The 15182-nt window shown below is 41.4% G+C and overlaps 1 long non-coding RNA gene across 1 annotated transcript; it reads left to right on the top strand.

Moving 5' to 3' along the window:
• The first annotated feature begins 230 nt into the window (after nt 1-230).
• Nucleotides 231-3947, top strand: LOC114146363 (uncharacterized). Its single transcript, XR_003595887.1, has 3 exons — nt 231-1021; nt 2290-2497; nt 3189-3947. It is a non-coding gene; the product is annotated as an uncharacterized LOC114146363 (long non-coding RNA).
• Nucleotides 3948-15182: the final 11235 nt, after the last annotated feature.

Below are 15182 nucleotides of genomic sequence, written 5' to 3'. Positions count from 1 at the left end.
TGTCCTTCAAAAAATGTCTAGATAAGATCACCCGACATCCGACTGAAAACTTTTATCATCCAGTTTTTGGTAGAAAGAGAAAAAAAATGATAAATCATGGAAATGCAAATTATTTAATGTATAATGCGATGAATTGATTTATTGCTCATTGGGCCAAATTGTAGTATTTTAATAATAAAAACAAAAGTATTTAATCCCAAAATGAAAACAAAATGTCTCTAAAGACAAAAACAGGACAGCAGGAAACTCGTCTCCTCTCCTCCCTAACGGCTCCTTCCTGCTCCGACTGGCTGCTGCATTCAAACATAAATTAAGTAAACACCTTCTCTGTTCAGACTGAGGAGTTTGAGCTTCAGGTTCGGCCCAAACGTTGTCTGGACTCGACCCGGCAGACCAGCGGATCAACTCTGATCACAGTCAGACCTTATGAATCAGTTAGAACCTGTTCTGCTGCCTAAAGACTCTGACTCCACGTAAAACAGCACATCTACAACCAGGATTGTTTTCTATATCTCAAAATAATCTGATATTTAAATCAAGATTTTAAAATCTGCGGCGTTGTGACATCTACACTGCAACACTGAGCAAATCTACGACAGTTTTTCACTTTTATATCCTGAGAAGGACTTAACAGATAATTTACAGTATTTATGTATTTCACTGCGGTTCTATTATCAATTTCAGCTAAAATATGAAAACATTTACAGTATAAACAAAATTAAAAAACTGTAATTCTGTCTGTAGTTAACTGGCTAAAGGGAACAAGGCGTTATGTGTTAAATAACCGTCCAAGCAGTAAAGAGCTGCTAAGAATGTTGTAGTGTTAAAAACAGTTAGATCTGGAAACTTTGACTTTAAACTGTTTTGGGTGCGTAACAGAGAAACCTGAGTTTTCCTGGAGGAGTCGGTGCAGGAGGTTTGACAGCTCAGCAGCAGAGGACTGGTGACGGCGGCACAGCTGAGCCGGAAATAAACTGGCGGCCATCAATCAAAACGTCTGTGTTCCCAAAAACCCCAAACAGTGAGTCATCTTCTGCAGAGGAAGAGGAGCGGGGCGAGGAGGAGGAAGAGGAGCGATGATGCGGTTTTGATGACAGTTTTTTATTGTGTAACTTACCGTATAATTAGATTTTATTCCAGTTAATGAGATAAAAATACAGCATTTTAAAGTTTACGCAAATAAATTTCAGATTGTTTAATAAAATAATAAGAAGTAAAGTTGGGATGTACAACCTTCACTGGACAGATGTGAGTTTCAAACTCCACTCCAGCAGGTGGCGATGATGAGCCTGTTTTGCATCTAGACACTCGGCTCCTTCAGACTAGCCAGCTGCAATTAGCAAACACCTGGTGGGACTGCTCATCAGCTGAGCTCCTCCTCAGAGCAAAACGTCATTAAAGGGTTAATAGAGGAGCCATTTTGGGATGACTTCCTGGAGGCGGAGCTTCAGAAAGAGCAGGAGTTTTTAAAGAGACAGAGGCCCAATTTCAAGGTGTTACATTAGGAAGTAATATTTCAATTAAGTCATATTTAATATACAGCATTTTCATAACTACTGAAGGTAACATAGTTACTTCATTATGCTATAAAATGGAACTTACTGACAATTACATTACTGCTGTAATTAATTAACCCTTTCGAATATTAAGGTAACGTGTGAAAATCAGACTTTGAAGAAAATTGTAAAAGAATTGATCATTGAGTAAACAGGAAACTGATGAAAAGTTTTCACTGATAAAATGTCAGACAGTAAAAAGATGTTTTTTCTACAGTCTGTAAAAATCTAGACAAAAACTTCCTGAGTCCTGCCTCACAAAAATATCCAAACCCCGCAGCAATAATCCCTCTTCATACTTGGCTTTAGCTTGTATATTATGTATTATAATAACAGGTTAAGGTAGCTGCTGAAGTCTCGTTAGAAGGTAAAAACCCTTCAGGTGAGGAAACGGGAACCTGCAGTAACTGTTTCTGGCCGCAGAGGGCAGAGTCGAGCTGCAGTCCAGCTCTCCATCACACGGACTGGGCTCAGAGCGAGGCATGACGGGAACATTTCCCCCCAGAAACCATCAGCAGATCGGTTGTCGGTCCAACTCTCTGCAGGTTTCAGCTACAGAACTCTTGCTAAATCAAAACAAAGAAAAAGAATCAGTTTGAAAGTAAAAGGATGAAGCATTCAGCTCAGAGCCAGAGCATCTTCCTCCAGCTCCTCTTCATCACAGCTCTGTCTGCTCCTCCAGACTGGTTTACAATAAATCAATCTGTTTTGTTTTCCCCTCTCTGTTCTCCAGAACTCCAACTGGGCCGGGTCATTTTTCTTCTTCATGTAATATCTGCAGCAGTCTCGCTGAGGACGCTTTGATTTCCCATCGCTCAGCCAGTTGACATTTATTCCACAAACACTTGACATTTGAAAATTGTCTTCCTGTGTGAGGAACCTGCAGCCCCCTCTGCGCAGCGCCGTCCCGCCGGCCGGCCTTTGTACCGAGCAGCTGGACGGTATGGACCCGCTCCGCTCTCAAATTGATGCTTTCTGCAGAAAATCTGAAGCTTTCAGTCCAAACATGAATCTGGATGTCTGATCGATTTCCTCTTATCCACTTCAGGGCTGCTTGGTTTCCTTCAGTGATCTTAAAGGGACAGTACTTTAAGCACAGGGAGCCATTTTACTCTATAAATCTGATTTAAATTGAAATATTACTTTGTGATTCACATTGAAATTGGGCCTCTGTCTCTTTAAGAAGCTCCTGCTCTTTCTGTAGCTCCGCCTCCAGGAAGTCATCCCAACATGGCTCCTCTATTAACCCTTTAACGTTTTTACCAGCGTTTATCTAAGAAGTAGCTCAGCAGTTCCACCAGCTGTTTGCTAATTGCTGCTGGCTAGTCTGTAGGAGCTGAGTGGGGGAGGACCTGTGTCTTGAAGGTGGGGCTACGTCCACCCGGGCGTTTGCACAGCTGAACGGTTGCCATGGAAATTAAAGGATTTCTCATGACAAAATCAAATCAATACTCCAGATTTGTTTCTGATGAGGGAATAAATTTATAACACGATGGAAAGATTTTAAAAAAGTTACTTTTACACGATACCAGCCCTCTAAAACCGTTTAGCTGATTTACAGGTAGAAGTCTAAAGAAAGCGAAAAGCATGATTATTAAAACATTAATTGTTTTATCCCACACATTTTCTCAGATGTCAGTGAAAGATGGATCTCAGATGAAAAGAGAAGCCTCTCCGCCTGAACTGGACCCGGAGTTCGTCCTCTCCTGCTGTAAAGTCTCACCGTTTTCTCAGACTTTCACAGCTTGGCATGTCGTTTTTCCACACCTGCACTGCCCTCCTCCACCCTGCAGGCCCTGATTTCCATCAGAAACATTATGTACCGGCAGGGTAGCGCTGTGTTCTGCGTTGAGCTCGGATCAGCGCCGGTTCCCTCACAGCTGTGAGTGGAAGGAGGAGGAGGAGACCCTGCTGGTCATGATGAGTTCAAACCACAGCCTGAGCTTCTGGTCGGCCGCTTCATTTGCATGTCAATGAGGAATCTCAGCGTTCAGCGGCGGCGGCGAAACGCTCGACACCGGAACGGATGATTCTGATCCGGAAACATCTGCAACAATGGCAGAAAGAGCAAACCTCAAAACATTTGATCTTTTCAGATGTTCTCCTCCCAACAGCATCGTGTTTCACTGACTGATAATAAAGAGCAGCTATAAAGCAGACATAATACACATAATTCACATAATACACATAATACACAGTTTGTACGTCTGTTTGGGTTTCAACATTTTTGAAAAACAAACCGCTGGACAAAGGGGAAAAAACCACAGGCTGTCTTTTACCAATAAGTTTTATGGTGTCTGGAAAATAAGCAGTTTTAAAAACCTCTGAAATGACCTGTTACCTAGCAACCCCACCCTGTTACCTAGCAACCCAAACTGAGTTCCAGCCTGGTTGCTCAGCTGGTTTTATCAATCAATCAATCAAATGTTACTTGTGTAGCACATTTCAGCAGCAAGGCATTTCAAGGTGCTTTATATAATAAAAACACGAAGTCATGCAACATAGAATCAACAATCAAAACATTATTATTTTATCGCTGTATAATGGCTGCTGGAAAAGACAAGTGTTTCGTTGTTGACTTATCATCTAGAAACCACTTGCTGCATTCTTGTTGGTTGTGCAGGAGGCTCTACTTTTGCTTTTCAAAGATAGCAAAAGTTTGCAGCCATTTTCATATGTGAGTGTAAACACTGAGTTTGGGGGCGTGGCCAGCAGCAGCTTCCTTGCATTTAAAGTGACAGTGGTCCTAAAACAGGCAGAACTGAGCAGAATAAAATCTGATGATCTGAGAATGACTTTGTGCCAAAATGTAGTGAACATGTTTTGTATGGACCATAAACGTTCTTGGAGGTTAGAGAAGGTAAATCAGTGATTCCTCTTGTAAAGGAGTGGCTGGTTGTTGTGCAGCTCAGACAACAGCAGTGGGTTTCTCAGGCAACACTAACAGAGTTTCTGACTGCGGGAGCCGATGACTCATCGCTGTAGCCGTTATACGGGCGGCGCATCAATCAGCCTCTCCTGATGGGAGCAGATGGCGTGTGGCAGCCCAACCAGTGAGGACGACTGGGCATGTGTGTGGGTGTGTGTGTGGGCGTGTGTGTCGGATGAAGACCGGTGCAAACAGCAGCATGAAGCTGCAGGACAGCAGCGGCTGATCGGAGCTGGAGGTCCAGCTGTGGGTGGATGTGAAGACCAGCAGCGGGACGGTGGGATTAGAGATGTGTGTGTTCATCACATGGCATGTGATCTGAATAGAGCCCAGTTAATCCAATTAGAGTCCCATGAGAAGTCTGGAGTGATTAACGGCACAAAGTTTCCTCAGAAGCAGAAAACAGAAAACATGCTCATACAAAAAACTGCGAAGTTTGTAATAAATGGGTTCAATGAGGAAAAGGCAGTTAAAACGAATAAACTCTCAGGATGTTTCCTCTGATAGTCCAGGAGACTCGGATCGATCTGGGATCAGAGTTGCAACATGTTTTACATTTCCAGCCATTCTCAGTCAAAAACAACCAAACAATTTGAAAAACCTGTTCCTCTCCTCACCTGTGGGGGCGCTGCACCAAGAACCACTGAAGGACACGACACTCTGAAGACACTGAGTCCAGCTTCCTTCTTCAAGAAGTGTAAACAACGATGGAGCGGCATCAGACTCTAATGTTTGTTGGATTTCTCTTTTGCCTTGGTAAAAAAAACACGACCCGTTTCTCCTGCTAGCGCTAGGCTAGCTTGTTTTTTTTGGTTGTATTTACCCAGAATGCCCTGCAAAGTTATTGTTTCGCTGCCATCAGGACATTTAGCAGCACATTCATAAGGATGAGTGACAGCACTAAGCTCCTCCTCCTGGCTCTGATTGATTGTTTCTTCAGATGGCAATAATAGTTTGATCTTTTCACAGATTATCTGTGTTACATTGTACATTGACATTGTAGGAAAAACGAGGAGCTGCAGAGTCCAGGAGCAAAGTCCTGGTCCCGGTTTGTGAGAACAGAACCGGAGCTGAAGGGTTCAGTTCAGATCTGCTTCCTCCATAATCACTGACAAACACACACACTCAGATAAGAGCTGACACACACAGCGGGAGGCAGCAGGCTGCAGGCTGCAGGCTGCAGGCTGCAGGCGAGCCGACACGGCAGCCAGAAGCTCATGGTGATGAACTTTCCTCCAACAGCCTGAAGTCAGAGCCGCTGCCGGACCGGTCCGGTCCGCCGCCCCAGTCCCCATCTGGATCCCATTCACCGTTTCTAACCCGACCAGCACAGCAGAAAACCTGAACCAGTTTGAGCCAGCAGACTGGAACTCAGTGGTTTTACTGGTTTACTGACTGAAGGAGGAAATATGGGCAGAATAAACCCAAAGCTTTAAAAAAAAATCCAAAAGAACTGAAATAAAAGAAGATTTAAAAAATGTGGTGTAAGTGAATGTACATTTTTTTTAACAATGTTTATTCAGGAAATGTTTCTCCTTCACAAACATTAAAAATCAAATAACAGGTAATGCATCAAGAACGGCTTTCCAGCAAAATAAGATAGAAATAAATATCTTAGAACGTCGATTGAAGACGCCCAGCAGAGAAAGACTGGAGCCTAAAGTCTGGAAATAAACAGTTTCAAAGAAATTATTTTTTCTATTATATAAACAATTGTTGAACCTTGTTGCCATTGAAGAAGTGAAGGAGCCTGTTATCGTTCCCGTTGCCACCATAAAATAAAGTTGCTCAATGGAGACGAATCAATTTAGAAGAAACTCCTGAGTTTGGGGCAAAACTGCAATGGAAACACATAATGAGTCACATGATCAACAGCTAGACGTTTCTACTGGTGGAAACGACGAAGAAGACGACAGGAAGTGGCAGGAGGATGATGGCGCCGCATGTTTTTAATGACAAACTTATTCACATGTGATTTTAGTTGTGTTTCATATTGAAGTTTTGTTCACATTTGTAATGGAAACGCAGTTAGAGACGATAAAAACAAACCAGAGATTTGACAGTAAATGCCTTTAAAACAATAATAATAATTTTCTTTCATGTTTTTTTTTTACCTTTTATTTTTTCATTCTGTGCTTGACTACTTTAAAATGCCAGGAATGATTTAGGAAGGTAAAAAGCAGTTTGTGGTTGAGGCTTTCAGCCGTCTGGAAATCAATTATAAAGGAAATAAAGCTGCCAGAATGAAGTTATAACCTCCAGGAGGAGGAGCCTGGAGGAGGAGCGGCTCCTGGGTAAAAAACCTGGGGTCAGGAAATGAATGGCAGCAATGAGAGGAAGCCATCAGCAACCTCCTGCGGCCCCCGGTGGCCCGCAGCGGCCCCCGGCGGACCCGGCTCCTGCGTGTGGCCGAACTCCCCTTGGCTGGCTGTGGGGCCGCTGGAGGAAAGCAGCAGATCTGAGGCTCTTCCAGGTTTTTCCTCGTATCTTCTTGAGCTGGAAGGACAGCAGGCAACGCAGCCGGCAGGAAACTAAAGCTGAGCTGCATTTCATTCCTTAAAGCCGACATCAGGACATCTAGCTTGTCCCTGTAAACGAACCCATCTGTGCTGCTGTCAGTAACTGACTTCAGTAACTGACTTCCTTAAAGTCAACGTTTCTCATTTTTAGATTTGCTTCCCTACATTCCAGTTAGAAAAGTAGCAGTAACCTTTAGCAATGTGGAATAATGCTGCAGTTGCTTGGCTTTGGCACCTTAGCACAGCTAGCTTGTACTGGAAGTTAGAAAAGCAGCAGTTGCTGTTAGCAATGCATCACAACTTTTATTTAGTTAGCTTGCTGACTGCTAAATAGCAGTTATCATTTTAGCTACAAAGCAGTTTTCTTTCATTGGGATTTAGAAAATTAGCAGTTAGCATTAGCATAGCTAAGTGGTACACGTAGTTGGCAAAGGAGCAGCTAGTTAGCACTGCTGGTCATCTGACTGCAACAGGAAGTTGGAAACATAGTAGCGTTAGCAGCACAGCACATTGCTGCAGGACTAGAGAATAGAATAGCAGTTAGCCTTAGCACTGTTGCATAGATAGCTGCTGCAGGAATTTAGAAATATAGCAATTAGCAAGCTTCAGGTCTTGAAGCATCTAACTTCCTGTATCAGTTAGCTGTGCTGCAGTAATAATCCTGGGTTCTATAACAAATATGATTTTATTTCTATCCAGGTCTAAAGCAGTGCTACAGTTTTCACTGACGCTTCCACTCATGAATAAAATAAAGGGACAAAATAATCAGAATAAAAAGCAACAAATTAAATTCAATAAATTAAAATCAAGATAAGAACTTATTTAGGGTACAAGTTTCCTCTACATCTCAGACATATTATGGGTTAGAACATTTATAATGTTTCTATTGTTTATTATGATTTAAAATGTTCTCAGTTTACTTACTTATTTATTTTAAATCAAAGTGATTTACTCCAGACCTGACCGAGCGTGAAATACTGCGGCTGATGTTTGCATGCGTGGCTGGAAGAGCCGGACACTCAATAAATGTTGGAGGGAGATAATAAATTGCTCACTGTAGCGCAAAATAATCAACAGCCAACAAATAAATCACAGGAATACGAACCGCAGCAGGCAGAGAGAAAAGTTAGAGCCGAGTCTGAATGTCTAATGTTCCGAGGAAGAATAGTTTTCTCTCTGAAATAAATGAGAAATCAGATTCACTCAAATGTTTTTCTTCTTCTTCTGCTCCATATTCATGCAGCATCAATTGTTCGCCTGAAATTAAACACACACATTTCAAAAACAACAGAAAAAGACCAACTCCTAAACTATAAAAGATGTTTCTTTGAACATTTTTGTGTTTTCTGTTGTCAGATTTGACATTCAAATCAAGATTCTACCAATTATGGAAAAATGCTTTAAAACCACGAGAGAACAAACTCTTCATTCTTGCACACATCTTGCTTGGAAGTAAAAATCACAATTAGATGCAGCTCTGTCATCTTTAGGGAGTTTAAATTTAGCTATTCCATATAATTATGTTATTTCTATGAATTATTTTCATTTTGGTCCTTAAAATACTAAAATGTCACATAACTTTATATTTTGGTCCATCTGTTGATATAATTTTTAAATATTAAATGAATGATGTCACATTTCAACCAAATACTTTTTACAAACTAAATATTTAGCTAGTTCAAGAAAAGAGGCGAAAAACGGCGATGAAACATTTTACCACCAAGTTCAGGTGCAGTTAAAAACAAGGACTCACTTAAAAACAGGACTAGAAATACTTATCTTGCACTTATTCTTTGATAAAAAGTCAACGTAAAACTAATAAAATGCCAGAAATCCTCTCAGAATGAAGTGGTAAATTGATGAGATTCTCATCTGGATCATTTCTAAGGATTCTGGTTGAACGGCGTTTCCAGAGCGACCATCCGATCCCAGAGGACGTCTGACATTTAGCTGCAAAATACTCACTTTGTAATCTCTGCAAATTATCATTTTTATGTGGCAGAATACACAATTTTTGACATGAGAAAATATGCAGTTTGTTTTCTGTAAATATGTGAAATTAATCTGAAGATGTATCAGTTTTTTAATATTTACACCTCAGTGGCCACATTTTCTCCTTTCAGTCAAACCTCAGGCCGTCCTGCAGCCTAAACCTTCTCTGATTAGATTTTAGCTCCCTCTCTGTGTTTTGACTCTTCCATGCCTGCCAATATGTTTCTTCATCTTTATTTCATCATTTCATGTATAAGACCCACCGCCGAGTGCTTGCAGCCACCCTGACCTCTGACCCCGGCGCTGTTTTTGATGTTGCTAATGCTGCTAATCTGTCTGCGGCTCCACTGGAGCCTCGACACACACAGACAATAAGCAGATTTCCTCTTTTCATTTACAGAAAGGAAACACAGACGGCCACATGCTGTGAGATTCCTGCATCTGCTGCTGCAATGCTCACACACACACACACACACACACACACACACACACACACCCACACACCCCTGCCCACACACCCACACACAGATGCGGTCCCATCAGGTCAGCCCTCCTGGATCTGTGTTATTACATCTGGCACAGCGCGGAGCAAATCCCTTCCATATTTTCTTTTTTTAAGTTAGCAGGACAATGAAAGAGAAAGGAGATTAGCGCCCATAATCCACTGTGTGTGTGTGTGTGTGTGTGTGTGTGTATGTGTGTGTGGTTTTGGTTCTGGTATCTGTGCCTGCTTGTGTTTCGGCGTTGATGTGAAGCTGAAATGAAGCTAACTGAAGCGTGGCGGGTCGCCAGCAGCTCTCACTCGTCCTCCTTCACTGAACGGAGAGAATGAAGAAACAACGCAGCATCTCTCCGTCACAAAACGACGGCTCAGAGAAATCTGTGTTTCACTGAGAAATCCTCTGAGAATCAGCAAAGCAGCAGGACAGTGATAACATTCAGACTGCTTCAAACTCAAATCGCATTTTGTTTTGTGTTTAATACGGAGGTAAAGAGGTGAAAGTTTACAGCACAATCAGTAACCACAGTAACTTCAGTTATAAAAATGCTATATAAATAAAATATGACTTTAAAGAAATGTTGCTTTACCAGCATAGCCTGAGAAAGAAGGAGCTCCTATAATGAGCTCAGTGGATGTTTTCTAATTGCTGCTGGCTAGTCTGAAGGAGCTGAGTGGAGGAGGAGCTTTGTCCTCGGAGGCGGGGCTAGGTCCACCCAGGTGTTTAGTGCAGCTGAATGGTTGCCATGGAGATTACAGGATTTCTCCAACATGCATGAAAGAATCAAAGCAACACTTGATGAAGGAATTAAATTAGAGCATAATGGAAAGATCAATAAAGTCCATTTTATATGATACCGCCCCTTTAAATTGACATTTTTCTGCTTTTGTGTCAGAGGATTTATATTTTTCAGAAGTTCCACTTTAAAATAAAAACATGTTAGAGGTTAGCTGGGCGTTTGAGGGCAAACTGACTGATGTTTTATGCATCTTAAACGATCCTGCATCTGGGGCAAAAGGCAGCAGCATTCTCAAACCTTCTGCTGCTTCAGGGCAACAAGGTTTAAGACTTTGTGATTCGACAGGTGAGGTTCCTTCTAAGTCACCTCTGTGACGTAAACGCTTCCCAGCTGAATCTAGTTATAGACCACCTGCCCGCTTCGCTCCGCGCTCCCTCCGGGTTTAATTGGCAGAGAACCGACACGCCGAACAACTGGACCCCTGACCAGTCAATCAAACCCGCTGCAAAAAAACAACGTAAAACGGGCAGAAAGTAGGTCGATACAGGAAGAGAGCTTTTAAGTGTTGGGAGTTTTGAAGTCTTGATAATGGCTGTCAGGTGCAAAGCGAATGGCAGACAAAGTGCAAGCTGAGTGTCAGGTGATAAACTCACTTCACTGGAGGATAATAAAACGTTTGTGCGTTTCCCATTCCCCTGCTGCATGGCCTGTTGCTTTACGTACGGAGAGACGGAGGAAGTCACAGCCTGAGGAGTCGGGAACAAACAAAAACTCGTCTTCCAGAGTTCAGCGCATGTAGCTTTTCTTTATTACACTCACATTTCCCACGTTAAACTGCAGTTTATAGTTCAACCCAAGCAGAATATCTGGAGAAAACTGAATTCATTCTCTGAATTGATCAGATGTCCAGTGAGCGTTCAGCCTTCAGCTTGTAGCCAACATGGCGGCCGGTTCGTATGCAGGATGTGATAAATATTTACCTATGGAGAGCCATTTGTAACAATACAGTCAAAAATTAACAGCAATAATATGGATTATGGATTTAGCTAGCTAAATGTTAGCTAGCTAGCTACAAATCCCTACCTAAATGTTTTATTAGCAAACTAAATATTTAGCTTCTAACTTTAGTTGGTGAGCTAAATGCTAGCTAAATATTCTAACAAAATGTTTAGTTAGATGTACATCTAGCTAGCTAAAAAATAGCTAGCTAAATATTTAGCTGTCTAAATCTGAGGTGGCTAAATATTAGCTAACTAAATATTAAGCTTAAAAAACAAAATATTCATTCTAAAAACCAGCTAAATATTTAGCTAGCTAAATATTTAGCTGTCTAAATATAACTACAACTACAGCATAATAATTAGTAAATATCCGACAGGCGCAGAACGAGAACTTGCATCGTTTTTCAACAGATTTTCCATCATTTCACTGAATAAAACGTTTTTTTTGTTTAACAGACGCCGCCCTGATCTGAACCTGAATCAGCCGTTTTAAATGCATCTCTGTCTGTAAATCAGTTAAAATGCAGTAAAACTGATTTTCACGTCCTGCTCTCAACAAACCAAAGATTATTTTCTAACTGGAGCTGCGAAGCGTCTGGATGGAGCTCGTTAAACCAGCAAAAATCTCCTCCATAAAAACACATTTAACCTTAAAACCAGGATGTTTTTTTTCTGAGATTAGGGATTTACATCCATAATAAAGTAAATCCTCCTGCCCTAACAGCTGGCCATTTTAACTCACTTATTATGAAAGTCTGCAGTTGCTGATCGCCGTTTGGCGTTGTGAAGAGTAAAGCTGCTGTTCTTTAACTGGGAGAACAAGCAGCACTTTCATCATTTCTCCTTTTGATTCGGCGGCCAGCCGGTCGGTTTCGGGCGGCGTCCCGACGATTCGGCCCACGGTTCAAACCGAGCCGCGCCGTAATTCACCACACAAAGGCGAACAAAGACGCGGCTCCCCTCGGGTCTCTTTATCTTTCTTGCTTTAATTGAGCCACTCCATCAAAGCGCCGCGTCGTTTTAATTTTCCCTCATTACCTTTTATATAACTTAGCGGCTCTCCGACGGGAGACCAGTCATTTTTAAGATGAAAATGAAAGAGTCGCTCGGGGTAAGACATTAAAACGAGAACGGCTCACAGAGCTGCTCTTTGCTAACAACAACGTCTGCAGAGGATCTTTGACCTTTGACCTCTCAGATGGAAGACACTGTGTTAGAGTAAGAAGAAAACTGGATGTTATTCTTTTTTCTTTTAATCTCCTCCAAGAAATATGAAGCATTTGATGCTTGCACAGCCCTCTCATGGTCACGGGATAATCATTTTAGTCATTCAGGCTTTGACTAGGCCTTTGCAGCACATTCATTCTTTCATTTTCCCACCGTTCTGTTGTAGATCTGATGCTGATTTGGACCGTTGTCCCGTTAATGACCCAGTTTGCATTGAGTTTTATCTGTTTCCACATTTGATTCTGGAAACGTTCTCATCTCCAGCAACCCGAAACCTAAACAATATTTACGGGCGGCACCGATTAATCTATTTCCTTTAATTATCAGAGATCAACGATCGGCCGATGCTTACATGAGAAACTGATCTTATCTGCTGCTGCAAAGGTCTGAAAATCAGCCGCTGTCCGTGTTGTTAGAGACCCGAACAATTGATCAGACAAAAAGATTGGAGTCATCAGGCCAGGCTTCAAAAAATACTGATCGGCTTGAAAATTACAATCAGTCACTCCTAAAATCTTTCAGAAGTATACATAGCTTACCACATTTTACACTTTTTAATTTTATAAAAATTGAATGTTTTTAGGAATTTATGATGAACTACAATTTGGAGTAAAAAAGAAAGAAAGAAAAACATCAAATTTACCAAAAAAACATAAAAAATGTATCTTTAATGGACCATTATTTCAGGAAAATGTAAAAGAAAAAAGACAAATATTGTGGCCTAATAGTAAAGTATTAATTCTAATTTAATCACTAAAGAATTCTTAGTTTTTGTAGCATTACTGTCAGTTTAGAGTGAAAAACAAAATGTGAGCTTAAACTTGTGTTCATATTTATAAACTCTGCTCTCTGACCAAAGTTATTCAGAACCACTGTGGACCATCAGCAGGACCACATGCGGTTCTGCTGGTCTGAACTGGACATTTTTATCTTTTACTGGTAAACCTCAGGATGGAGGGAGCTCTACAAAACAGCAGCACGTTCTAACAGTTTTCTACCTTTTCTAAAAACCAATTTTAGTTCATAGTTTTACACAGCTGTCCATGTTTAATCTGTTAATAAAACAGAATTAATTTGAAACGTTTCCATCAACGCGCTGCTCTTGTGCCGTTTAGCAGCTTTGGTGGTTTTTAGTTTCTCTGTTTCTGATCCTGCTTTTCTCCTGACATGTGAGTTCAGGTCCCTAACCTCTCTTTTTTTTATATCATTATTATTTTAAATAAAAGTTATACAAACACAAAGTAAAAAAAAACAAACACCAAACTGAATCCTCGTACTCCATGTTCCTCCTCTCACCTCCTGCTCTTCTGCCGGCGGCAGGCGCTGGTTGTGGGGCAGATGAAGGCAGCAGGCGCCACGGCGGTAAAGTCCAGGACCTTCTGGAGCAAATTAAAGACTCAGCTGCTCATAAAGCTGCAGACAGCTGTAGGCTCCATGTCCGGACGCTTCCTGGTCATCGGAGCACATCGGGGCCGTGTTGTGTTTGTGGGTCTCGTTCAGGTGGGCTCCTCTGTTTACAGGCGGCAGGAAGCAGCAGGCCCTCAGCTGGTGACGTCAGACGCTATAATTAGGTCAAGCAGTAAACGTATTTTACCAGGAGATAAAAGAGAAAACTGGCTGCAGGATGATTTCCTCCAAAAAGGAAACAAAATTCAGTTCAGGTTTGGTTTTTAATATAGAACCAAAACAACAGAGTTTACCAGCAGGTCCAGTTCATATGCAGCTATATGAATTATGATATGATCCAAATTCAGTTCTGATCAGTTTATCACCATTAACACTTAGATGCTGTTGCATTTAATCGCAACAGTAAAATGTAATAACTTCCCATTATTCCCAATAGGAAAACAGTGCACTACACACTGTATGTAGTTTGTTATCACTTACTGTGTAATTTAACTGATTGTTATTTATTCATCACCTAAAGAAATCTTGTAGCACTGGATGCAATATCCAGTTTCTGCAAATTTTTAAAATTACACATCTTAAAATTATGTTGTAGTAAAACACATCAAACCCAAAATTACAATTTATTTTTTTGTCTCATATTCTGGTATTTCAGACAATCAGAAAACTGATTTACTGAGTTTATCTTCCAAAAATCCTTCAGCATTGTCCAGATTTAGTTCTCACTCTTTAGCACAGCAGGCTGGAGCATCGACCAGCTTTTAGGAAAAACCTGCAGCATCTCAGCTGCACTAACGCCAAAGTCCATTCAGACGTCCATTCATGTCTCACTGGGAGGAGACATCAGAGCACCGCCAGCCCTGAATGAGCTGGAAAATGTTGCTGATTGGAGGAATTTTCTACTTCTGAAGTTTAAAGGATCTTTGCAGAAAGTTTCCAGATGAAACTGTTTGCTGCTCCTCAGCTGAACCAGACAGAAGAGAAAATGTTCACATCCTGTAGGTGTCAAGCTTTGTTTTGTTGTATTCAACCTCAGCATTTTTTATATAAACCTTATCACAGCCAATCCTCTCGATAAATAAAGTTTGTTCTCCATTTGCTATTTGTTTTCCCTCCAAACAAATAGACTTTAGAAAGAGCTATTATTTTTCTCCAGGGCTCTTAGCTTTCAATTCTGTTTGCAGGTCAGAGTAACTATCCCTCATCCCAGCACCTGTGGGGGGTAGACAGACGCCCATCAGCCTGGGCCCATCAGCCTGGGCCCATCAGCCTGGACCCATCAGCCTGGACCCATCAGCCTGGACCCATCAGC

The sequence above is a fragment of the Xiphophorus couchianus genome, chromosome 6 (genome assembly GCF_001444195.1).
Source record: "Xiphophorus couchianus chromosome 6, X_couchianus-1.0, whole genome shotgun sequence".
NCBI classification, from domain to species: Eukaryota; Metazoa; Chordata; class Actinopteri; order Cyprinodontiformes; family Poeciliidae; genus Xiphophorus; species Xiphophorus couchianus.
Note: the sequence above shows the minus strand (reverse complement) of the source record. Positions and strands in the feature narration are given on the sequence as shown.